General features: G+C 51.4%; 1 protein-coding gene and 1 long non-coding RNA gene across 3 annotated transcripts in view; one reads left to right on the top strand and one right to left on the bottom strand.

Moving 5' to 3' along the window:
* SEMA5B (semaphorin 5B) overlaps positions 1-26,724 on the top strand; it is a 105,599-nt gene that overhangs the window by 21,944 nt on the left and 56,931 nt on the right. The window contains exon 1 of one of the 2 annotated variants that reach the window (XM_081832733.1): positions 13,672-14,524. The exons of the other annotated variant lie outside the window; for it this stretch is intronic. The gene's annotated coding sequence lies outside the window, so the exon portion shown is untranslated. Of the gene's footprint in view, positions 1-13,671; positions 14,525-26,724 lie in introns of those variants that run through there. 2 annotated transcript variants of the gene reach the window in all.
* On the bottom strand, positions 3,429-19,394 carry LOC145723792 (uncharacterized). Its single transcript, XR_014149075.1, has 3 exons — positions 19,278-19,394; positions 17,407-17,514; positions 3,429-3,638 (listed from the first exon to the last, which is right to left on the bottom strand). It is a non-coding gene; the product is annotated as an uncharacterized LOC145723792 (long non-coding RNA).

Here is a 26,724-nt window from a genome sequence, read left to right on the forward strand (position 1 = left end):
CTGAGGGTTCTAGAGGGGAGGGGGTGGGGGGATGGGTTAGCCTGGTGATGGGTATTAAGGAGGGTACGTACTGAATGGAGCACTGGGTGTTACACGCAAACAATGAATCATGGAACACTACATCAAAAACTAATGATATAATGATGTAATGAATGGTGATTAACATAACATAATAAAATTAAAAAAAAAAACAAAAACGTCCTTCCCGGGGCTTCTTTCTGGCCGGCCTGCACACCTTGTCCTCCTGCTCTGCTCCCCAACAGCTTGGGACCAGCCCACCTGATGCAAGTGGCCCCTTCTCCTGGGCCCTGAGTGGTGGGACGCCTCAAAGAATCCTTTCACAAATACCTGCTGTGCACCCCGCACCTGCACATGGCCCTTCGGGTGCTTGCGAGTGGGAAGCACTGATGAGAAGCCCTGCCCCACGTAGTTTCTCTTCTAAGCAGGAGACACAGAGAAAAAGCCACAGTGAATCACGTAGTGTGTGAGAAGATGGTAACCATGTGATAGGATGTGGCGTGAACAACAGTTTGAACATAGTCTCAAATAGACCGACACATGCATCCCCATGTATCCCTTACTTCGCTTCAATAGTTGACAATACTTTGTCCATCTTGTTTCATCTATTCCACACCCCCCCCCACCCCGCGCCAAACTTTTATTTATCCTGGCATATTTTAAAATAAATCCTGGGTTTCATGGAGACTTCAGTGTATATCTCAACTGGTTAAGATGTATTTACGTTGTACACAAACACTGTACCATTGTCATGCCCAACAAAATCAGCAGTGATTCTTCTGGAACTGTTTAACTCTGCCATGTCTGACAGTCTTGCCTTGCCAGGTGTTGGAAGCCCCTTGAAGACAAGGCAAAAGGCTCATTGCATGTCCTAGCAACCTCAGACTGTTGCCTAACAGGTCCACCCAAAGGTTATTTAATGCTCTAGGGGGAGGTACTTTTGCTTGACTTTCAATGTATTATTGATTGGGGGCCAGACTTTTATGAAGTTAAATGTTAACATATAGGTTTTGATAAGATAACACAAATCTTTACCCAGCAGAGATGCAAATGATTTCTGTTCAGTGGAAGAGATAACCCCAAAGTTACGGGGTTTTTTTTTTGCCCTGTGGGTCATTAACCAGTTGTGTCTCGGCTTCACAAACTCATTTATGCATGCCTTCCCTGACTGATTATACAAACCCCCGTTTTCAAGTTCTCTTTGGAGCTAGCCTTACCATCCCTCATTAATGAGTTAAATTATAAATTACATTTATATGAGAGCATTTGGAAAACTATCCTTTGACAGTGGCTTATCCATTTTCTGCCTCTTTCCTTCATTTAGTCTGCTGCTTGGCGTGGACTAGATGTGTTTGTGGAACTGGATTTATACTTGACTCAGTCTCCTATTAAAAGGGAAGAATCGAGGTTTCAAGTTGAGAAGTGCTCAACAGATGTCAGGGGGCTGGGAGGTGAGGGTGGGTCCTGTGCTCTACCTATCCTGGAGAGAGAGAGGGGGTCAGGTGCTGTGGATGTGCAGCTCTCCAGAGCGCCCTTGTCCGCCCTCTGCTCATGGGAGCAAGGCCCTGTCCAGCTCTAACACGGAGTGGGGAGGAAGGAAGGGGGCAAGAACAAGATGCATGTATGTGCATGTGTGTGTTTACGTGTGGGTGTGCAGGGATGTGCCCAAGACGGTGTGCTGCTTTGCCAGTTTGCCCCCACGCTCAGAGGGCGAGGGTCACGTTGTGGCAGTATTCTTCTATGTCCCCAAATTACTACCTTCTGATTCCTCATGCTTTTCTGAGTTGGGAGGGGGTTCTCCTTTACAGCGTATCCCACTTATGCTATTACGACTTAGGCCTGGGGATGCAAAGGAGGCAGGAATATTGACAATGAAGTGGAGATTGTAGTAGGAGGGGTTGTATGTGCTGAAAAGCAGCTGCGCTTTTCATCTCCTAAGGGGTCGTGTTTCTTTTCGGAGAATGGGGGTGGTGGGGGGGGTAGGTGCGGGGAGCAGAGCTGATGGGGGTGGGGGGTAGGAATTGCCTGTGGGTTCCCAGGACTGGAGCCGCTCTGTGTGTAGAAATAATTCCTCCCTTTACTTAAGTTACCCAATTGTCATCCTGGCTCCCTCTCAGCCTCTGGAGTGCCTGTTCCTCCAGAAAAACCAAAGCAACATGGAGTTAGGGGAAAGCTGTGCCCTCCAGGGCCCCACCCCAAGTTTCCAAGTCCCCCAGTGTTCCGTGTGGCACCAGCCAAGGCAAGCAAGCACCTTGGAAGGTTGGTAACAAAAAGGGGTTTTCTATTTAGCTTCAAGGTTGGATGTGTTCGCTATTTTATTTAAATTGGCATGGAAAAGCTTTAAAACATCTTTTTCTATTTCTATTTGGAGCTAGAGTAGCTTTTAAAAGCTACCTATTTAATCAGTGATGGGGGAGCACCATTTGGGGGACATTGTTGGTCCTGGAGCCTGGAGGGTGATAGGAAAGAGGGGGCATTTCTTCTCTCCCCGACTTTCTTCATTTTCACTGTCCTGGCTTGGCAGGCACTCCCATCCTGCTTTATTGCCCTCTCCTCATTCAGTTCATGTACCACCCCCAGCCATTCCTCAGGAGACATTTGCCAACTCCAGACACTGGAGACACAAGATGAATGAGACACTTTTCCCAGCTGGAGATGCTCTGAGCCCAGTGGACAGTGATCCTTCATGAGTGAACAGTGCTTTCTGGTTGACGGAGCACATTCACATTTGTTGTGGGTTTCAAGCCTCATGAGAATTGGGGAGATGAGCCAAGACAAGCATTACCCATCCCCGAAGAGGAAACTGAGGTTCAGAGAGGTTGCAGGCCATCTCCAAGGTCACACACATGGTGCTAAGTGGGCCTGGAACTAGAGGAGCCTTCGGGTAATGGCCAACCCCATAATCTCTGGCTGCACACAGGCTGGTAACTAAAGGTCACAGGAGTTGGAGAGGTGGGGGCAGAGTGTCAGAGAAGCTGAGGGCTGGCCTGCAGGACATGGTGACTTCTGTTTGCAGTCACTTCTGTCTGGCCTGGGACCCATGTCTCCCTGGCTGGAGAGTTTGAGGTCAGGACATCATGCTCTCCCTTTTCTGGAGAAAGGTAAAAAGTACATATCTTCCCTTCAGGCTAACCACCCTTTGGTCCCTGGAAGTCATGTTCTGGTGACCATGGAGTCCTGAGTCCCAGTTCCACCCCCACACTCAGCCAGTTGCAATGAGAGGGACTTGGCCTGGATATAACATGAATAAGGTCTTGAAGAGTGAGATAGGATGGAGGTGGGGGGTGGTCAATTACAAAGGGAACCTGTGAGTAGAAACTGGTGGTGGTGCCATTTGTGGTGACAAAGAATGTCCTTCCTGGCTGGGGAGGGTAGGGGGCTGTCAAGCTGTGGGGGTGGGGCCTGGCGGGGAAGACTGTGGGCAGGAAGAGGTGGAGGAGGGGAGCAGCTGGGTCTAGGAGGTGGACTGGCTGTGATTCTTGAGCAAGAGACTTACCTGATGGTGGTGTGTGTCAGGTACTGTTGCGACATTCCTGTTGGGGTGGGGCAGAGCGGTGCCTGTTCCCAGAGGGCTAAGTGTCCACAACCTCTGCTGTCTCTGACATTTCATGCTGGCCTTCCTGTTATAAGAACGTACAAAAGAGGCTAACTCTTGGAGTCCATGAGGCCTGGACTTTCTCTCTCATTCGTAGGGCTTTTCTCCTTTGCAGAACATTCTGGGTTCTCAGAGAGGTAGCATGAGGTTTCGTCTGGCTGGTCATCAGTTTTTTCTAGGGGAACTTTAAGGAAAGAAGGGTGTGGGCCACACCTGTGAGACTCTGATATGATAAATTTAGGTGGGGCTGGCAGTCTGACTATTTGTTCTAGAAGAGCAACACCATCATAAAAATACCTACTATTTGTTTGGCATTGGTAATCAGCTACCTCGTCAGGAGATGAGGGGCAATCAATTTCCATCAGCACGAAGGAGTCTGGGAGGAGGCCAGCCGTGACATCTTGCTGCCTGCCGGGGATCCTCTTTACAGTCTGCACACTAAAGCCCAGCTCTCCAGGGAAGCTGGGCTGGGTCATTCCAAATTTCAAAGTTTTCTAACTCGTTTAAGATTTGTCCACTTAAGCAACAGCACTTAAAAAAATTGTCAGCCGCTGTGTTTGCAATTCTCTGTAAAATGTATTACCTGCGCCCCTGCCTTTTTAAACAGTCACACAAGCATAAATGTAACCTTTTCTTGATGTCCCACGGGTATGTTAGGAACCTTAATTACTGTATGGAGCTGTAATTCAGTGGGGCTTGGGGGACTCTTGGCTTATACCAAATGGCTCCCTGAGGTTTTGCATTTTTGTGTCTGCTTTTTAGTTTTTCCAGCTATGCTTCTTGGTGACTGATGTCCCTTCTTGCTAGACACAATGTACCTGCCTAAAGCAAATGTCCCTTCACTTCCAATTTGCGTTTATGATATGGGTTTGGGAAATGGATAAACTAAAGTCCTTGTAAATGGGTAGGAAATCTTGTGGTTAACTTCCTGTTATTCATTCCACACCCTCTCCCCGAGTAGCAGCAATGACATTTGGGATTGACCTCAGCCTAAGGAGGTGGCCTGCTTGGTTTAAGGGGACACTCTTTTTCTTCATTAGTGGTTGGGTCATAAATGGACACATGACAGAATTTTGACTAATGGGATTTGAAAAGAGGTTCTCTGCTGATTTCTGAGAAAGTTCTTCCTCACTAGCAATAGAGGGCCACAGGAATTCATTCTCCAAGTAGATAGAAATGAAGAGACACACAGCCCTGATTGCTTTTGGCAGCCAAATTGTAACTTTCAGAACTTTCTTTGGGAAAAAAAAAAAACCTACTGGGGATGGCAGAGTGGGATGTGGAATGACAGAGGTTGGCATAGTGGAGAAACTGGAAAGAACCGTGAGCTGGGTGGGTTTTTTTTTTTGGAATGCCTACACCTCCTGTCATGTGAATTATTATATTTGCTTTGGTTTCAGCCCCTTCGAATTGAGTAGGGTTTTGGGTTACTTATAACAAAAAGCATACCGATGGATAAATATCAAATGTACGAAATAAAAGCGAGTGGGCTCTGGGTGAAGCCTGGAGATCTGCAGGACGCCCTCTCCTTCCTGTGGGCACTTATGTGAGCCTGTGGCTCTTTACCTAGCAAGTTTATTACGATGTTAAAGACATACCACAAACTCTTAACACTAGTAATTTTTTCGTAGTGCTTTCCAGCTTACAAAACACCACCTCAGCCTTATCTCAGGAAAAAGGTAGGGTCTGGATCATCCACCTTTTACAGATAAGAAAACCAAAGGTCAGTGGATTTACATGAAGCTTAATTTTATAATTAGTTCTTAACAAATTTAATTTTGAAGTGGCATCCAAAGCACTTTCTCTGAGAATAACCCTGGGCTTAAAAAGGAGCCTCTCTCACAAGACGTCTAAATGGGTGCTCCTCTGGTCGCTAAGAGACATAAATCACGTAATGATCAGCCACTGCAGGTCAGGTCTTCAGGATGGCACTGTCCCTACCTCCCACTGCCACCCGAAGAATTGCAATTTGCCATCAGCTTAAAGCTCTTCAAGATTCACAGCTTGAGCTTCTCACCTAGCTAATTGGTGCCTACTCTTCAAATTGGGTTGCTCTCCCCAGTGGAAGAAAAGCCAGAGTTTGCCTCCGTTTGCTCTTGGAAGTTTTGCAGCTAAAAATGCAATAGTGAAACTTGATTTCCTGCTCGGGACACGCGTCACGATGGTGGTCCACGCAATGGCATTTGGGAGCTCTGAAGTGGGTCTGCTGCTGAGGGAATGCATTCCCCCGTGTATATCAAAGCTGTGAAGGGCTCCTTCCGTACACAGTGCACAAGGTTCATTGAAGGGTTAAAAGTGATCTCTACCACATCCCTCCTTTGATGCCTGTCTGCCTGAACCCAGCCCAGAGCCCCCCAAATGATGCTCTCGTACGGCCTCTTCCCTTCTCCCTTCCCATCGCCGCATGGACCTAACCTGTTTTTGTTTTCCTGCACTTGAACTTCTGCCGGGGCCTCTCTGACGATGCTTGCCATGCTGGGTGCACGGCCTGTTCTGATTCCCATCCGTTTGGTTATGGCGAGCTGATCTCTGCTGCATTTCCAAACATCAATAGAAATTATTGTGTAGAACACTTATTTTGACATTATTTCAAAAATGCCATTGTGTGTATGCCTTGTTTCCTGCAGGGCGAGGATTATGTTTTACATTGCACTTGTATGATGCACAGCATCTAGCATCCTTATCCTATAGCATTTTAGAGTTTTCAAAGGAATGCGTTACCCAATAAATACCTGAAGAATGTCATCCCCTCTTAGTGTTCTACTTTATGGATTATCTGTGCTTCCTCCCTCTGCCTCTGAGTACCTTGCCTGGCCACTCACTGTGAGACTAAATTCGGGACTCACGAAGCTTGGGCTTTTAAGGGGATGAGGCGGTGTGAACATAGTTTATAATGTCTGAGTGCATTCCTCAGGACATTACAAATACATTCTGGGTGTCTGGTCCCCAGGAGTCCTGAAGGGGAGAGCAGTGGGAAAAGCAGAGATGCACACCATGGGGTTAGTGTATTGAATACTAGGAGAGAAAGGTTTGAAGGTCCCCTGCTCTGCTCTGATGTCACATCTGATGACGAGATGGAGGGGTTCCCTAACAACAGGGACACAGGGGACACAGGGCTATCCCAGCCCATTTGGGGCTGCTACAGCTCTTTGTGAATTTTCTGCTGCCACCAGCCATGCTTAAAAAAATGGCGGGGGTGGGGGGTGGCTGAGGGGGCTAGGGGGCCTTGGTGGCTCGGTCGGTTAAGTGTCCAACTCTTGATTTTTGGCTCAGGTCACGACCTCAGGGTCCTCAGATTGAGCCCTGCGTCAGACTCCACACTCAGCAGGGAGATCAAGCCCTGCCCTATGTCAAGCCCCCGGTGGAGCCCCATGGGGCTCTGCACTTAGCGAGGAGTCTGCTGGAGTTCCTCTCCCTCTCCTTCTGCCCCTCCCCACCCCCTCCAATAAATAAATAAATCTTAAAAAAAAAACGGTGGTGGGGGGATAGCTTCTTCTCTAAAGTCAGTGGCTTGGGTTCTCAGACTTGTTTCTTTTTTTCTCCATGATACTCCTCCTGCTACCCTGGCCTCTGTGGGAAAGGTCACCCTCTGAGATTCTGAGGGCTGTGGCCAGTCTGGGCCACGGTGTGAAAGAATGAGATGCTGGGGTCCAGGGAAGACAACTGAGGGAATCCCACATTCAGACTCACCTGGGGTTTCCCTCTCAAGCCTCCGTGTCTGGCTTTATGGCTTCTTCTCCCTCTCTCCCTTTTCATGCAGCATCACCCTTGCCTACCCCTCCTGCAGCAGCCCAGTACCCTGAGCACTGAGGGGGCTCTTGGAGACAAACTCCACCCTGCTCCTCCCAGGCGCCCCTCCCAAGTTTCGGCCAGCTCCTTTGGCACTGCAGCCCCCCACAGAGGGAGCCAAGCCTCTGGGAGTCAGTGCATCTCCCCCACGGCATCCTTCATTTCCCACTGCAGGTGGTGCTCCTGGGTTGGACCCACCCACCACACAGCTGTCTGGATGTGTGGGGCTGTTTTTGTCGTCAGGGCGACTTAGGAACTCTCTTGTCGTTTGGTGGCAGAAGCCGGGGATGCAAAGTCTCTGCAGGGCGCAGGGAAGGCATATCCCTCCCAACATGCTGTAGGCTCCTCCACTGAGAAACACTGTGCCAGCCAGGATGAATGATGAGCTTCTGATCTTCAGCTGCACCAGCTGGTGCAGCGGAACCAGAGGTCTGAGTCCCTGCTCTGCCACTTCCTGGCCCCGTGGCTGGTTTTCTAGCCTGCTTCCTCATCAGAGCGTGCAGTAACAACCGTGCCCCCACTTCACAGGGTTTAAGTAGAATTCGATGTGTTAATACACATGAAGACTTAGGACAGCCCACGCATTATGAGTGTCAGAGAGGCCTTTGCTCTTCCTGCCTGGGCCTCCAGGACCACCCCTTGACCTCAGGTCGAACTGTGGTCCTGGCAGACACTTGCCTCATAAACAGCTGGGCCCCTGGCCACCAGGACTGAGAACCTTGGCTCCAGGTATGGGCACTTGCCCAGGGTCCTGGACCTGAGCCACCCCAGGAACCTGCGCTTCCTTGACTCTGCTCCCTGTCCAGCTCCTCTCTCCTGCCCTCACTCCGTTGGACCATTCTGGAGGGCCGTTCCTCTGATCCTCTCATTAGAAGTCTCCTACTGTATTTCTCTTTTTCTGTCTCCATAGTTGTTGTATATATTTGTTACTGTTTCTTTTTTGGAACCTCTATTAGGCTGTGGTACTCAAAACGCATATTCTTGGGCCCCACTCCAGAGCTTCTGAGTCAGGATATCCAGCTGGGGACCAAGACTCTGCATTTGACCTGCTGCTGGTGGCATCCACAGAGCCAGCCTCTAGCTCCGTAGGTCCAGTGTTTGTGTCTGCTGTTGTCCAGGAAGGGGAGGACCACTGCTGCCCCCACTTCCAGGAAGCACCAGGCCCATTAGCATGTCACAGCTGATCACCACAGGGCTCGAGTACATATATCATCATCTAAAAATATCTACTTAAAATTCCACATTTGTATTCTCTTTCAGCTGGGGTCATACCTCAAGCTAGAATCGCTCCTTTGGGAAAAGGATCGATGAGAGAGGTGAAGGGTGGCATTGCTTTCCTTTAGAAAAGTGGTGTAGTGGGAAGGAGAGTCTTTGGGCTGGAACTCAATGGCTTGGGTTTCGAGCCCCGATTCTATCACTAGCCGGCTGTGTGACCTTGGTTGAGTCACTTAACCTCTCTGGGCCTCACCCTCTTCATTTCCAGCATAAGGGGGTTGAACAGGTTGGACTTGCCAAAGTTCTCTTCCAACTCTAAAAGTTTGTAAGTTTACAAGTCTATTTAAATGTGCTGACAGCTTTAGAATGGCTAATTAATGAGTTTTTAGTGGGAACGCAATTAGGTGATAATGAAGGCGTCAGAAGTAAATCTCTCGCACTTCTTGTAATGAGTTGAGTAGATGAGACTTGGATTGTGTTTTCACCTAATGGAGCCCTTGGGAAGAGGGAGCCTAGAGCCACCCGGCTTCTACCCGGGGGTTGGGGGAGGCCAGGAGTCAGGAACAAAGCCACACATAGAGGAAGCTAGGTGGCACTGTCCTAAAACAAAATGAGTCACCCTCAGGGTAGGCTTGGAGCCATGTGAATAGAGCGGAATATTGGCAGCTCTGTAGATCTGGGGAATTGTACTTCTGCCTTACATCGATTTCCAGAACACGTTCACCTGCATCGTCTTGTTTAATCCTCCTACACCTGGTGAAATAGATAAGCTTGGAACTTTTATCTCCCCCATTTAACAGATGAGTAATGGAGGCTCAGAGGAGTGACTCACTCAAGGTAAGGTTAAGTTGCTAATAAGTGATAATCAGGATTCAGCTCAAGCCTCTTGATTCCAAAGCCCATGTCCCTTCTACCTTACCAGGCTAGCTCGTCCTGCCTGACAGACCACCTCTACTGGCCTCCCTATGGAGGGTACTCTGAGGGTCTACAAGTCACCCAGGATACAGAGGGCATCCAATCTGCGATCAGAGGGCTCCTAGGGGGGCTCCATGGTTCTTGACAGACCGTGGCCTTGTGGCCGAGAGCTGGGCTCAGCCACGCCTGCCACTGAGCCCAGCATGGCAGTCCCCAGCATGGCCGTGCTCAGACAGTGTTTGCTGACCCTCTGAGCTTGCATTTAAGGGAGGAATGCCCTAAAGCGTGGATGTAGGGACAAGAAAGCGTGATCCACAGAGGTGGGGAGGATCTCTGTCCCAGGGAGACAAACAATAAGGAGACCCACCAAACAATAAGAAACCCCTCTATGTGGTGTGGGGAGGGCAGGGTCTCTTGGCCTGGGAGTGGAGGCCAAGTCGCCTGCTGATGACTTTGACTGCAGAGACAGAAGACCTTGACCTTTCCCTTCTGAGTGAAACAGGGTGCAATCATTATGCAGAGATGCAGTCTTTGCCGCAGAGGGAGGGAGGAAGGGAGCACGCCAGCAAGCATTTATCTGCGTCCTGCCCTAGAAATGCTTCAAGTAATAAAATCAGGATGACTTAAGAAATCCATCACCCCTCTGGGCCTCCCACAGGCACCCACGTTCCCTGGTGGAGATAGGGAAGCAGTCTGGGGACCCAGGCAGGTAATGTGGCCTCAGTCTCCTCATCTGTAAACCAGGGGATGGGGGGAGATGGTCCTGAGGTCCCCACCTGCTCTGAGCTCAGGTGGTCTAGAGGAGGTCTTTGGGAGGGGGACAGAAGGATTGAGAAGAGATACCAGAAAGAAAGGGGAGAAGGGAGGAGGATAGAGATAGAGGTGAGGAGAAGAAAGCCGTGGTAAAGTGAGAAACACACAGAGCTCAGAGGTTTAGTCTCTGCCCTGCCCCTGGTGAGTCAGAGCCTCTGAGCCGTGCCTTCCACGCCGGAAACATGGCAGTGGGGATCCGAGGGTAAAACAAGCAGGACACAAACCATAAAGTACCACACACATTAACATGCTGAATTCGCAACCAAAAGCACAGAGGAGAGAGGCAGGGAAGGCTGGGGCAGGGAGCCAGGGGAGATCCTTTTATGAACCTTTTCTTTCCTGGGGACGTGGATAGAGGAGAGGGGTGGGGAGGGAGAGAGAAATAACCAAAGATGGACCAAGGAAGACATAAACCCTTCCCTTGCTGAGGCCGTCTTTTTCCCTCTGGGAGACAGAAAATGCGGGCGGCTGCCAGTCGTGGGCTGTATCTGCATCTCCCGCTGAGGAGCCTTTGCCTGGGTGAGAACAGCCCCTGCGGGGCTCGGGGAAGGGAGATGGCAGACTCGGGCTTCGAGGTGTCGTGGAACTCCCCAATTTCTGTCAGACTTGAAACTCTTCACCAAGGAGGCTGGTGTGAGGGGGGCGAGGTAAAAGCCTGAGGCAGTGATTTGAGAGGCAAAAAGATAAAACTCTGGATGAAGGAACTCTGGGAAGCCAAGCCACGACAGGACCTTCAGTCCATGTGGCCCAGCTCCACCCACGGTCCCTCCTGCTGCTGCTTGTGTCTGGATCTCCATCTTGGCATGAGGCGAGGCCAAGACGGGGGGGCGGGGGGGGGCGCAGCACAGGGCCGGGGTCAGGGCAGCCAGCTCCCCTGGCAGGCTAGATTTATGATTTGGCTGAGTTGGGGAGAGCGGGAGCCTGCAGCAATCCAGGGTATGAAAAGCGGCCCAGTGTTTCCTGGAGGAGCCACAGTGCCAGAGGCAGGGGCATCCATCTGGCCTCTCTGTGTAGTACATTTATCACCCTGGAGCCTGGAACCGGCTGGCCTCCCCTCTGCCATCTGTAGCCACAGCTCCCACCTTCAGCAGCCTCTCCTGCAGGGCCTGCAGCCCCAGCAGGTGCTCCTAAGTGGGTAGCCTGCTCCCTTTCTTGGGACCCTCTCACACTGGGCCCTCTAGCTGGTGCCCATCCTAGCTGGTAGCTACTTAACTTCCCCTGGGAATAAAAAGCCTTGGTGTCAGAGAGGTGAAAGGACTGCAGAGACAGCTAGTACTGTAGTTTCGTGCTGTGTTCTGGGAGCTCTGGGGTTTCTCCGAGCTACCCTGAGAGTTGCTGAGAGAGGCGGAGCATCCAGGGCCCAGCCCCCTGCCCACCGGTGTAACTCTGCATCTATCTGATTTAGATAAAGATGTTCTAGGTAAGTTTTCATTTGAAGAATGGGTTCTGCTGCTGAAAACAAAGTTTGAAGGCCACAGATCTGGTCTCATTTCAAAGAGGAAGATATAGAGGGCCAGAGAAGGCCAGTACCCTGGCCAGTTGCTGGCAGAATGGGGACTGGAGCCCAAACTCCTTGGTTCCCCCATTGCTCCATGATACCGGGCTGCCTCTTTTGAGGTGTTGGCCTGAGCATTCATGGCCTAGAAGTGCTCTCCTTTCCCCCTCCCTGTCCAACAGGGTCAGGCCTACCTCTTGAGCTGGGGTGCCATGCTCTCTTAGCTTTTCCTCTACCAGCAGGGTCTTCAGGATGTAAATCATGTATAGCCTAGGCAAGCCCATTTCAGGTGTGAAGTAAGACCTCCATGGCCAACCCTGATTATAGCCTCCTCAGCAGTGGAGCTGTCTCCAGGCCCAGATCTTTGGTGGTGGCCCCCCATATCATCCCTGTGGGCATTGGTGATTATTGAGGGTTTTCTGGGAGAATCTGGTAAAGTTGACTCTCTTCTATTAGGCTTCAGTTTGTCAATTTTGGCTGCTTCTTCTTTTTAAAGATTTATTTATTTAAGTCATCTCCACACCCAACGTGTGGCTCAAACTCACAACACTAAGATCAAGAGTCCCATGCTCTAACTGAGCCAGCCAAGCACCCCTGTCCATTTTGGCTTCTGATTACGGGTGCTGATCCAGCCACTCTATGCCTCAGTCTCTGGATTCTTTTCCAGAAAACCCCAGACTAACATTCATTCTGGGCAGGCAGCTCTCTCCACCACCCCCACCACCACCGACTGTGCCATTTCTCTCCTGTGATTCCTATGGGTCCTGTTCTCTAGCAAGGTTGCTCCGTTTTCTGTTCTGCCTCCTCTGCTGGGCTCACTTTTCCAACACTCCGCCCTTGAGCCTCTCCTCTCCAGACCCACACTCTGGCTCTGCGCCTTCCACACGCCTCTCTTGGTGTCTTAGAGCCCAGCCCTTCTCTAATCAGCCCACCTGGAGACCCTCCCACTGTCGGAGGCACCACAACCCTCTCAGGATTCCACAGATGAAGAAAACCAGGGGCCAGGCATTCCTGAGGGCCTGATACGGGCCAGGCATGGGCGAAGCACCTTATATATTTTATCTCATTGACTCCTCACAACAGTTCCATAAAGTAGATTTTAACATTCCCAGTTTCCATGCAGGGACACCGAAGGTCAGAGATTTGGCAGTTTGCTCAAGATCCCACAACTAATATGTTTTAAAGTCCTAGTTGTGCCTGACTCCTGAGCCTAAGCAGTTACCCACAATAGCAAGCTGCCTAGGTGGTCCGCTTGCACGGTCAAGCTCATGACCTTTAGGTCTGGGGTGGCACACTGGTGGTCTTTCTCCAAAGCACTCATCCTGTTCCAGTTCCTCCACCCGGTTACCGGCTTCCTCGTTTTCCCTGAGAGGAAGTTCCACGGTGGCTGGCTTCTCCTTCTTCCCTAGCCCAGGACCCCCCGGGAGGGTAGAGAAGAGGGACGTGGCTCTGCGATGCGAGCAGATGGGGGAGGTTTCTAGGCCCTCCATCTTCGGGAGCATGGGCCTTGGGATGGGAGCATGGAGGCCAATGACCAAAACGGGGACAGCAAAGGACCTGGGCTGGAAACAGGAGAGATGGTGCCACTGACTTTTGTGAAACACTGCTTCCTCCGAAGTTGTTCACCGAGAGTGTGCGGCAGAGGAAGCTGACTGCTGACGGCAGCAGCTGTGGAGGCGGCAGGAGCTGGAGGGGTGGCATTATCACCCTATGGGGCGGGAAGGGGGATGGTGTCTCCTGCCTGTTCTGGAATCTGTCTCTCACCACCCATCCCCCCGCCCAACACCCTCGGGCTCAAAACCCAGGAGGAGAGAGAGGGACAGACACCCCAGGAAGATGCACACACCCTGCCTCTCACACTCCTGCTCACATGCACACCCCCGCACAGATATGCACACGAGCGCAGACACACACACACACACACACACACACACACACACAAACTCTCGCAGGTCTCTCTTTCTCTGTCCCCGTAAGCATTGCACCACTGCTCTCCGGTCCAGCCAAAGTTGGAGTATTTCTGGAATGAGCAGTCTACTCCATGAGGATAAATCATTCTAAGCCATCCTTCGGCGCCTTTGAAGAAACTCGGGAGACAGAGCCTGCCCTCGGTGGGGTGGCCGGGAGGACAGCCTGGGAGCTGGCGATTGGTGTGTCACCGGCTGGGGCGGCGAGCTGTTTCCAGCGCTTTTGTCTGGTGCTGGGAGCAGGCTCAGCAGTGCGAGGGACAATCGGAGCCACTCAGGCGCGCTGCGGCGTTGTGTCCTGCTTTCCCTGTGGCCAGACCGGACTGCCGGAGCCCCCAGGCAGGACCGAGATGTTGTCTTGCTAACCTGAGCACAGAAGCTCGGGTTGCTTTTACCAGCAAATGTTTCTGAGAGCAGTGGCAGCAGCCTTGGTCCCCTGGCCGGAGAAACACTAGCGGGGACTCAAGCCCTGGCCCTTCCTCATCCCAAGGAAGCCCTCAGCCCCTTTCCGAGACCTGGCAGCTGGGCTTGCCTGTGACCCTGGGTCTGCCCCCAGGCTGGGGCTAGGGGCCTGAGCGCTAGCGCTGGGGCTGAGGAGCAGGTGCGTGGCTGCTCGCCTGGGCTTGCTGCCGGGCTCATGGTGCTGGCTTCGCCAGGATTGCTTCTCCTGCCTGTGCCGTGTTTGGCTCTTGGGCGTCCACGGCTGAGCTGCTAGTGGTGAGTACTTGGACAGATGTCCCTTTTCATGTTCACCGGCCATGCCCACATGAGTCACAGTGGCTAGCTCTGCAGCTTTATTTTCAGAGACTAGACATGAATTTGCCTCACCTCATGCCAGCTGGGTGGGGTGGAAAATCTAGGGAGCAGGGCCAACCCGGGGCAAGGAGGTCATGCACCTGGGGCCGCAAGTGTTTTTCAAAGGACTAAGGGAACCCTGCAGGGAGAAGTCTGTCTCACGGATTCCCTCTCCGGGTTGGGTACAGATGTGTCTAAGAGTGTGTGGAGGAATGGCCGCCCCCAAAAGCCTGCTCCTCCCAGGTGTTTCAGGCTTTGGGGCCAACTTGTGCTCTTGCTGCCCAACCCCTGCTGGTTGAAGGGCTGAGTGAGGTTCCCCTCTTCTTTCCTGCCCCGTGGCTCTTGTCTCCTCCCGCCGTGACACCGCCCCCCTGGGGCCAGGGGAGAGGGCCCTTCAGGTCTTCTCCTTGCTGCCTGGACGCTGGGCTGCTGGGGGCTATAGGTCGCTGGCAGCACTACCAACACTGAGCACTGGGACGGGAGCAGGTCTCCACCTCGAATGTGCCAAATGGGACACGGCGAGGCTGGGGAGATGCAGGGGCTTGGGACCCAGGGGCTCTCTGTTAGAGCTCCGTCCCCTGTCTACCCCTCTAAAGGGTGGTTCTTGCTGCTCACGGATATGTTTTCAGCGTGGACCGCCTCTGGGAATAAGGAGGTCTGGGAGGCCACCGCATGCTGCATGAAGTCATATTTCTTATATTCCTACATAGGCCCTCAGCTGTCTCTTTGGACTCCACAGTCAAATGCCCACTTTCTAGCATTCCACAGGTGTCAGTGGTCATGTTTTCTGCTCCCTTGGGATTGCACAGTCTTTGCTTATATCTGCATGAGTTTCACACAGTGAATGTGTTCGGACACGATGACTTCTGAGGTCCCTTTGGGGAACTTCTCCAACTTTCTGGAGATCGTGGGGGGATGACTCTGTACCCCATGTCCCATTATACCCCAATCCTTTGGGGCCTGTCGGAAATCCAAGGCATAGCTGGAGAATTGTGATTCTGACTCATTTGAGAATTCTGATCTTAAGATTCCCAAATCATGGCATGGGACGGGGGCAGCAGTGTGTGGTTAGGGTGGGTTTTCTCAATGGTGGTGCCATTGACTTTTGGGGCTGGATAATTCTTGGTGGGGTGGGGGGACAGTCTTATGCCTTTTAAGATGTTTAGCAGCATCCTTGGGTTCTACCCACCAGGAGCACCCTCATTTGTGACAACCAAAAATATCTCCAGACATTATCAAATGTTGCCCCAGGGACAAAATTATACCCATTGAGAATTGCTGGTTCAGGTTAATGCTGCTCCTGATATGCTCTCTCCTTTGGCCTCATGGGTGTGGGTCCAGTGTGGCCAAGTGAAGTGTAGCCATCTCTGGCCTGGGAATGCAGACACCTGGCCTCTGGGCTTGGACTGATCTTGCTTACATTCCCACCCAATCTGGCCTGAGAATCACTTCTAGCCCTCTCCTGTCTCCACCAACTTCCAGATCTTCCTAGTAGAAACACTGTGGTGAGGCTCACAGGGGCCTGGGTAGGGCCTTCCCTTTGTGGGGGATGAAGTCTGGGAAAGAAAATCCCATTGCAGGGTTTCACCATTTCTTCCTGACATTTGCCCAAAAGCCAAGAGTGGCGTGGAAGCCAGGATGGGTTCAGTCCCCAGGGCAAGTATGAATGCACACACACGGGCACATGTATACGCACACGCACTTGCTTGCAGCTTTCTGGATCCTGTACTGAATGAATGATGTGGAGGCGAGCCCTGCCTTGGGAAACTTGCAGAGTGAGGTGGACATCCTATTATGTACCAATAAAAAAATAAACCAACTGAAAGGATTCTGTGCCTTGTTTGGATTGTTTCATCCTTCTAGGCAAATTATTTCTGAGGAAGAACAGACAAGGGGAGAAGCTCTTGAGTTTCTTGTTTATCAGGGTCTCTGTGGGGTCATGGTGGTCTTGCTCTTTATCAATCCAGGAGGACTTCCTGAAGGAGGAGATATTTCAGAACCTATAATGTGGGTGGGAGACAGCATGGGGTGTGTGTGTGTGTGTGAAAAACCCTTGGACCTTTTGCTGACAGTGACTTTGGGGGGCAGGTAGAGAAGTTGGCTAAGGAGTGTCCTTCCTTCCTCCTTGAGTAACCAAGGTGCCCGCCCTTTTTCTCTATGCCTCCCATGTACTCTGCTGAAACTTGTCTTCAGCTGGAAGGTAGACTCGCCCCCAGCACAGAGGAGGGACTTACAGAAAGCCCCATGTTGCAGAGAAATTATGGCCAAATTCTAATTTGTGGATAGAGCAGAGAAGTGCTTCAGGTGGCACAAACCAGCAAATCATCGCCTAATCCTCCTGCTGGGCTTTGAAATGCCTCGTGTGATCCATTTGCAGCAGATTACGTCTCCTAATGATGCTTGATTCTGGTGGGTAGGTTTACAGGCTCCAAACGAATGGCATCGACACTGCAGGGGTGCGGGGGTGGCCGCACGTGCCGCCTGTCATCTCTAGCCCCAGATGAGCCACAGCTCATCATCCTTGTGCCTGAGTCTCCACGCTCTCCACCCAACTACATGGACTGTTTTCCCCAGCAACTCTCTGGGAGCCTTTGACCTTCCATTTTCCTGGCCCCATCTCCCTCAGCGAGCCAGTTTTCTCTGAAAAGCTTGATGGGCCTCGGATAAGGGGAGAGAAATCTGATTATATGGGGAGTTTGGGGGCAATAAAGACCTCCGTGACCTGCAGCTTTTGAACCTATAGTGTTGTGGTGATGCTCTGAGCTTTGCGGTGTCGTGGTCCTAAGACAGAGCCGGGTACTCACCTACTATTCTGTTGTTCTGAGCTGGCTGGTCTTAGAGGAACACAAGGCTCGCGGGCAGGGCCAGGCCTGGGTGTGTGACATTTCCAGGAGTTCCATGAAACTCATCCACTGTGGAACAGGGACAGAGAGGTCACTCAGAAGGACAGAGGCCTTGTTGCTCCCACAGAGGGCACACGCATATGTATGCGAGACGCGGCACAAACCAGGACGCCCGCCTGGGGTCTTGGTGGGCCATTTCAGGGTCAGCTTACAGGGGAAAGTCACGGTGCAGCTCGGCACGTGGGACCCTTCTCCATACTAGTGAGGCCTGGCAACATGAGCAGCAGCCCTAACACAGCCCGCTCTGGCCCACCCGCTGCCTCTGCGTGGCCGCTGCGAAACACTGGGGAACGGCAGGGCTCTGAGCCTGGGAACTGGATGCATGGTCACAAGAAGCTTCTGAGAGGTTCACAGATTCCCAGCCAGTCCCCCGAGTAGTGGCCAGACTCTGTCAGACTCTGTCAGAACGTGTGCTGTGTGCTGGTCAGAGGCAAAAAAGATTTTTTCCCCATGGGGAGCAAGGAGAGAGAGATGTGGAGGGGGCATGCGGAAGGGGCTTCTGCCCATGCCATCCGTGCCAGTGAGCAACAGGAACGCTGCTGGCCAGCCCCAGCCTGGGAGTGACGCTGAAAGCTTAAGCAGATGTGATTCCTCCTGAGGAACGAGACTGAGGGCAGAGCCCACCTCTCTGGGAGCAGGAGGCTACATTCATCAGGGCGTCCATTTCTTTATCCAACTTTTATGCAGCGTTTGCCAGCCCTGCACCAGGTGACCCCATCTCTGGCTTCCCGGAGCTCACGGCCAAGGGCAGGCTGGAGGCTGACTGAGACGTGGTGGCCCGCACACAGCTGTGGGAGCCCACTTGAGGTCCAGATTAATTGGGTTTTTGGCTCTTCTCCCAGCAGAGCTTTCCAGGCCACACCCCAAGGCTTTTAGGGAGATAACTGAGATGCGGGGTCAAGTCCCAGCTGGATGCGGTGGAGCTGTTCCCAGACTGCCAAGGGGCTTGTTAATCTCTGCCCCCCAGGGCTGGCAGAAGTTTCCTCGGTGCCCCTTGATTCTCTGCTCTCAGTTAATTGCTCGTCACAATCTGTTTGCTCCCTGCCTGCCTTTCTTCCCCCTGCTGTGGTCTGCCTGTCCAGCTTTGGGACCGTCCCTTCCACCCCACTTGCCCATTCGGACCCTCCTGTGGGACCCACATGGCTGGTGTTTCTGTAGGGCCTACCTGAACACAAGGAGGATAGAGAGGGGGCGTGTTAGATTTTAACTGTGTCTGGTGTTTTTCCTCTCCTTCAGCTCACCTTCACGTTCTCCTGTTCCACGGGGGGGGAAGGGCTCCGGGAAAGGGGCTGTTAGTACCTGGTTCTACCATTAAAGCCCCGAGGCTTGTCCCTTACATATAAAATAAAGGGGTGTTCTAGATAGAACAGGGGTCCTCATCGTTTGGTCCTCAGACCAGCAGCATCAGCAGCACCTGAGTGCTTGGTAGGAATGCAGATGCTCAGGCCTCCCCCCAGACCACTGAGTCAGAAAGGCGGGGTTGGGGACCAGGAACCTGTGTTCGACATGCCCTCCAGGTGATGCTGAGGCAGCTCACGTTTGAGGACCCAACAGTTCCGTAGCACTGGGCCCCTCTCCAACTGCAGTTCTATCGCTGAGCTCATCATTTCCCACCTTGCAATAACTAGTGACTTGCAAAAATCCCGTAGCCACATTCTGGAGCACGGCCAGTCATCCTGAGGGTGTCCTTAAATTCTCAAAATTACGGAAAAAAAAAAAAAAAAAACCAAACCCAAATCAAATCGAAACAAAGCCCACTATTCATACCCTACCTTTTTTTCCAGAAAGGGCTTAAGGTGGTTTCCATCCCAGTGTCTTTAGGGAGGAGCCCGCAGAGGTGAGCCGTAGTCTAGCGAACAATAACAGGGCGTCTGCAGTGTGGGCCACCGCCCTGAGAACGGCCACCGCGGGCTGCCCCCCTTGCAGGATGCCCCACTCGGATCCTTTCCATGCGCTCCCCCGCACGGCGGGGCACACAGACCTGCCCCAGTGACTTCAATAACTCCTCTCTCCCCGGAGGAGCAGAATGCCCTAACATCTCTCTCCTGCTGCTGGCGTTTAGCCCGTTGCCAAATTAATTCAAGCAATACTAATAACCAGTTTGCCGGTGAGAAGACCTCTTGCAGACCCCTAAATTCTCCTCGCCGGGGTGCTGATAACAGCCTAGGAATCCTGTCTGGCCACCTGCAGTCATTCACAAAACAGCACAGGAAAGGTCTGGCGCTACACTGGATTCTGTGATGAAACCAAAAGAAATAGAACCTTTGTCCCCGCCCTCTGTGAACCATCGGTCTAGCAGGGGGGCCATGCGGCCGTCCACAGCGTTTAACACGGGCTTCCTCCCTCCCCCTGCAGGCCTTTCCCCTGGCCCAAAGCCTCTCTCCTTCCTTGGTGCAGACAGATGGCATCAGTTTCCTGGAGGTCCTCAAACCCCCGCTGGTGGGGCTCCATCGGGTCACGCTCAGCATCCCACTTCGCGGTGGTTCTGTGAGCGGCCGGGCCCCAGCTGAGACCTTTCCCGGCCTTTCTCTGGTCTCCAAGGAGCCTGCAAGAAATGCAGCCTGAGAAAACAGCCTCCCTTCCCTCCCCCCACTGCTCTGTTCTCCCTGCCCACTCCCCCAGCTCCCCCAGGCTCCCCCAGGCCTGCAGCTCCTGCCCTCTCACACTCATGTTTTATGCAGAAACATCCCCATTCTCATGGAAAGTGCAGCAAAGTTGGGGAAGGAATTCCAAATCTCTTTTGAAGAGGGCAGAGCAAATGCAGGGTTATGGGGGTTAACCTCGGCTGAGAGTGTTTTCCTGGCTGAGTGGATGCCCCTGTGTGTGTGTGTGTGTGTGTGTGTGTGTGTGTGTGTGTCCCTTGTGTCCCTTCTGTCCACCGTTTGCAGGGGAGGGGTGGGGCGGGGAGTGGGGGAGAGGACCGACGCACACAGACACCCACTTTTGTCCGGAGCCAGCCTCACCTCCCAGTGCCCCATCCGGCCTCTCCTTCTGCTTTCTGGGGAGCACCAGGAGAGTCTTATTTTGGATGTAAATATTCTCAGAAATTTGGGAGGCACGGGCAAAAGAGATGGTATGTTTTTTCAAAGAATAGAAAATGAACATACATATAAAACTTTCTTTTGCTGATTTTCACAAAATCGGATGCTCCTTTGTTTTGAACATCAAAATGGTTGTAGATAATTGATTTTTTTAAAAAAATAAAATTAGCTTGTTGGGTATGTCAAATTCCTACAGTCTATCCTTGCTAATAATTCTAAGTTTCCTGTGGTAAAAGCACCCGCCCTTTCAGAAGCCTGGCATCTCTTCTCTTATGATCGTTTTTTAAGAAGTAGTAAAACCTTGAACAGAAGACTCCATCCACAATACACTTAGAACAAGACAAAGGACAGTATTATGTTTTCTGGACTTGCTGCTGGGAGGAACAGAAAAGCACTTATTTTCAGGAAGGGAATTGTGGAAAGAAAGAAGAGGGAGACCTTCCAATCTCACTGGACACAATTTGCTCCACAGAACTTTCTCTAAGCAGCCTGATTCTCTGAGCCCTCACCTTGAGTCATTCTTGATTTTTCCAGCACTGCATTTTTATGGTCTTCCCAGAGTCCTGAAAACTGAAGATTCGCCTAGATTGAGATAAGCAGCTCTCCTTTTTCACCTGTTTATTTATCTCTTGATCTGCACCATGTTTTTTCAAGTATTGCTCCATGTCTGTCACATGCAGTAAGAGAGTTGGGGGCAGATTGGAGCATGTTGGGGGGATTTGCTTGGGACCCCCCCAGCTTTCCCTAGACCCAGGCCTCCCAGTGATGCCCACTGTCTGCAGCACTGGGCAGCTGAGGCATGTTTTCGTGGCTCAGTCGGGTGCTGTGGTCATTCTCTTCCCACCTGCCCACGGATCTGCCTCTGAATCCTGGACCCAGGGCTTTCACAACAATTTGAGCTGCTGAGGACAAAATTTTTCCCATACTTGATTCAAGCAATTTATTTTACTTTCCTCTGTACTTATAAGTGGAAATGCATTTGGATTCCCAGGAACAACTGATTTTTCTGGAGGTCATTTAGAAAGGAATGTCAAACAAGGTGCATCATTATATCCAGATGAAAAGATTGGTGTAGTTCATTTAACATAAAATCTTACTGCATAATTTTTAGAAACGGTTTGGAAACATAAAAATACTCCATCCTCAACACTTTATTCGTTCTGAAAAAGTTTTAGAATCCAGAAATATATTTGAAATTATCTGTTTCAAAGAAGTCCTTGGGACCAAACGGCGGGGAGGATTATTTTTTTCCCCTTACGTGTTTCTTCTAGGCTTTCACATTTTCAGTCTTGTCCCTGGGGAATCTCTTGTGTTGAGCAAATTTAGAATGAAGTCTCCCTTCCTTGTTCCTCTTCTGTAGCTTCCTTTGTCATTATTTTTAAAGAAAAACATTTAGGATGCCTTCAGAATTCTACCATGGCTTTTTGGCCCCAAGTGTATTTGGTTGGAGCGGGGGAACCCAAGAGTGTCAGAGAGGGAAAGAGCAAAGAGATGAAGACAGGGGCCCAAACCGAAGACCACAGATGGACATAAAGAGACATGGACAAGGGGCGCCTGGGTGGCTCAGTCGGTTAAGTGTCTGCCTTCAGCTCAGGTCATGAGCTCAGGGTCCTGGGATTGAGCCCCACATCCGGGCTCCCTGCTCAGCGGGGAGCCTGCTTCTCCCTCTCCCACTGCCTCTGCCCCTCCCCCAACTCGTGCTCTCTCTTTCTCTCTCTCTCAAACAAATAAATAAGATCTTAAAAAATAATAAAGAGACATGGACAGATTGGCAGTCCCACCTGACAAGTGATAAAGAGGACTTTAGTGGCAAACCCAGACACCCTCCGAACGATGAGCCTGTCCCCTGGCCATGACGGGTGGGGGAGGCTCTCCAAGCACTTTGCCGGGCATCTTCCTTCGCTGTGGGTGTGGGGAGGTTGGGCAGGCAGACCAGAGAGGAGCGCCCCCTCTGAGCCCTTGGACCAACATTTACAGCTTCAGATACCTGGAGGATGACCCTATGTGAATGAATCTATGGGGGCCACTTAGAGGGAGGCAGCCAATGAGAAGGGAGGGGGGAAGGTTAGTTGGAGAATTACAGGCAAACCATCTGAAGCAGAGCACTGCAGGATGGTAAGGGTGGCTTCTATCTGCCTTGCCAGCCATTTATTGATTTACCCCTCTTCATAGCAGGACCGCTTAGGAGGCTGCTGAGTTAATGTCTTTCTAGGGCCAAACCCTGAGGGTGACCTGCCCTTGCTTCTTTGTCCTCCTTTCTCTTTTCCCTTCATGTACCACGTTCCCGCCACCTTCTCCCCTTCTTCACAGGACGGTAATGGGATTCGGAATCATAATAGCCACCAATTATTGAGCAGTTACTAGATGCTGGGCTGAGATGAACTGCCTGAGTCTTAGGTTCTTTTTGGTCAGCTTGAGTACTTCCAACATTTAAGGGTAAGTGAGGGCTATGGGCCCCCTTCACACCTCACTACCAGGTTGCCAGAAAAGGCAGTGTCAGGCCACATTCTCTCTCTCCATGTTGATTAGTGAACCAGCACAAAACAGTCGTACAACCTGTTCTGGAAGTTTGAGGAAGTGCCCGCTCTCTGCTCTTTTCAGTGGGCCAGCAGCACCTCGCCTGAAAGGTTCCCTTGAGACACATGTCACAGGATTTGGCTAACCATCTGGTGTGGGGGGGGGTCTGAACCTTGGGGGGGATGCTAACCAAGTTGGGGTTTTTCACCCCAAAGAAAAGCTCATAGGGAGGGGGGCCTGAAGAATGACTCAAATGACTGACTATTTTTAACACTAGGATGATTTATCTTTTCCTTTTAACTTTGAGATATAATAAAATAAATACAGAAAACCACAACATAGGTGTCTTAGTAATGGGCTTGTGCCTCACACCACTGCCCAGGTGCAGAAAAAGAACACTGGCAACCACTCCAGAAACTTCTCTGCATTCCAATCTCAATCTCCCCGACAAGGCAGCTTGACTACCTGTATGTCTTTATGGTTTGTTTTTGTTTCCATGATGATTTATTATACGAAAGAGGTAGGGCCTCAGCTTCCTGAACCCAGAACAACCCATAATTCATTGAACCTACAGCAGGAAAGATTAAAGTGAGACTGCATAAAGAATTTAGAATACTAGAAATCAGTGACAATGAGCTAGAAAGAGAAAGAAAATCCATGCGGTGACTGAGATGTGGTGATTCTGGTCGGGGATGGGGAAATAGAGATCACCCCAGTCCTGGGGCTGCCGTCAAAGGGTTAGGTGGGCTGATCAGCAGGACATTGGGAGGCTCTGTGGTGGGGGAGATGGAGACAGGTGGCACTTCAGCCCACAGCACCCTGACTGGCTGGTCTCAGAGGTCACCTGGTGTCTTCTGTGACCAGAGGCCTGCTCTTCCTCCTGAAGCCTCTAATCCTGCCATAGCCCATCAGAGAGAGTGACTCTTGAAAGAAGGAATGACCAGCTGCGGGACAGGCCTGGGATCTGAGCCCACCCCATTCCTGGGTGACCAGGGCAGCCGAACGAACACACTCTGGCTCCAGGCCCAAGGGACACCAGGCAAGGTGCCTGGAGGAAATGGGGCAGTGGAATAAGAGGAAAGTGAATGGCCTCCCTGCTTTCCCTCCATTCAGTGTGTGGTTTCCATGGGGCCCCAAGTGTGTTTACAGGCAGCAGACCTGAGTGGGGGGAGCACAGGGGATTGGGGCTGCAAGCCTGCAGGGACAAGAAAAGGAGAACTAGGGGGGCGGGCAGAGATGGTGGGGGCACTTGAAAAACCAAATGAAAAGTTGGCTGTCGAATGCTTTTTGCCAACCATAGTCAATTCTTAATTATCCCCGTAATGGGAGGGAGCAGTGGTAAGAATGATTCAAAGCAGCAAATAATCCCAAACCATTTAAGCTACATGATTTTTAACAGAGAGAGAGGAGATTTCCCTTCCTAATGATGTCTGGCTCAGGCTGATGTTAAATGAGAGAAGTATTAACAGCGAGCTCCCCAGGGATCAAGGCTAGAAGCAGTCTTACTTAACATGTTTATAAATTATTTAGAGTTCACATTTCATGATTTTGTGAACGGGTGCAGGGAGGGGGCTGTAAGTCCTCCCAGAAGCCAGAGAAAACCCTCTTCCAGGGATTAGGCACTCATTGGAGGGAATCCCCAAAGTGGGAAATGAAGAAGAGATGGGAGGTGCTAGGCTAACCAGGCCAATCTCACAGGAGGGCACTGGTCAAGAGGGATACCTTTCCCACCCCACCCCTACTCCCCCTGCCCCTGCCAAGCCCATGGCTACAAAAAGAGAAGTGTGAGTCTCTGCTCTAGAACATGGAATGGCTCCCAGCTTCTCCCTGAATTAAATGCACCTAAGGCTTTCCATAGCATGGTCCCAACCTCCTCTCCCATCATTCCAGCCATGCCCCTGACGTTAGGAAAAACAGCCTGCAGGGCCTGGTGACTTGCCACAGTCACGTGGCTAAATACAAAGCACTTGGAATTGTACCCAGAACTCTGACTCAGAGTCTTTCCGTCCATCCACATCACACTGCATCCTGGCTGACTCCCAAAGCCGCACCTCAGTTCCTGCCTCTTCTCCTCTATCTGCTGTCAGGATTCTGTTGCTCACCTCTTCTGAGGAGCTGTCCCTGCTCCAAAAGTGCTCTCTCTCTCTCCCTCTGCTCAGAAAACCAGTGGCTGATGTGCCTGTGTCTTATGGCTCATGTCAAGCTTTACCTATGTGACAGCCTTGGTGTTCTTGTCTCATTCCACCCAGACACCCTGGAATTTCTTGCTTAGTCTGCCCTCCCTGTGGAACCCGCGGAACCCTGCCTTGCCATCGGCATGTGCTGTCCAGGGGTTACTTGAGTAGAGAGAATGGGAACCTCCCCTGGAATGGGTGTAGAAAGTTAGAGCTGACTGTCATAGGGCAGGCCTGCTCTCCAAAACATGGTGCCATGATTTCCTGATCAGAGCCCTCGCCTGTCGGTTTTCACAAGAAGCCAGCCAATACCAACTGTCTACACATGAGCTCGGGCTGAGGTGAAGGCCTCCTTTTGTTGCACATGGAGCAGTTCCCATGACTGTATGTCTCCCAAAGTTTGGTGCCCGGTCCCCTGCCTCAGCATCACCTGCTGTACCCGGCCCGGTAGGAATCCCTGTGGGGCCTGGGACCGGCATTTTGACCAGATCGTCACGCATCTCTAATGCACAAGGAGGTCTGAGTACAGCTCCCAAAGGGCAGGAGGACAGCCCTCTGGGATTCGTGGAGGTCACGTGGAAGAGAGTGTGCAAGCACACGTGCATTTGCACACATGGACCCACAAGAACCAAGTGTGTGCTAATATGCATATTTATGGGTGCCACTCTGGTAATTGGGCCCCTTCTTATGTCACCATGCCCCCAAAGTGCCACCTGCTGGCATGCCTTAAAAATATTTTGGTGAGGGGCGCCTGGGTGGCTCAGTCATTAAGCGTCTGCCTTCCGCTCAGGTCATGATCCCAGGGTCCTGGGATCGAGCCCCATGTCGGTCTCCCTGCTCGGCGGGAAGCCTGCTTCTCCCTCTCCCACTCCCCCTGCTTGTGTTCCTGCTCTCGCTATCTCTTTCTGTGTCAAATAAATAAGTAGAATCTTAAAAAAAAAAAAAATATTTTGGTGAGGGGGCACCTGGCTGGCTCAGTCGGTAGAGCATGTGACTCTTGATCTTGGGTCATGAGTTCAAGCCCCATGTTGGGCATAGAGCTTACTTAAGAAAAAAAATTGGTGAGACATGCCACAGCATGGATGAATCTTGAGGACATGATGCTGAGTGAAACAAGCCAGTAACAAAAGCACAGATACTGTATGATTCCACTACTCTGAAGTTCCTAGAATAGTTACATTCATGGAGAGAGAAAGTAGAATGATAGTGACTAGGGGCTCTGACAGAGGAGGAAATGAGGAGTCAAAGTTTGTGAGTACAGGGCTCCTGGGTGGCTCAGTCGTTAAGCGTCTGCCTTCGGCTCAGGTCATGATCCCAGGGTCCTGGGATCGAGCCCCACACCGGGCTCCCTGCTGTGCGGGAAGCCTGCTTCTCCCTCTCCCACTCCCCCTGCTTGTGTTCCTACTCTCGCTATGTCTCTCTCTGTCAAATAAATAAATAAAAAATCTTTAAAAAAAAAAAAAAAAGTTTGTGAGTACAGAGTTTCA

The sequence above is a fragment of the Leptonychotes weddellii genome, chromosome 1 (assembly GCF_054177405.1).
Source record: "Leptonychotes weddellii isolate Sample4059 chromosome 1, ASM5417740v2, whole genome shotgun sequence".
NCBI lineage: Eukaryota > Metazoa > Chordata > Mammalia > Carnivora > Phocidae > Leptonychotes > Leptonychotes weddellii.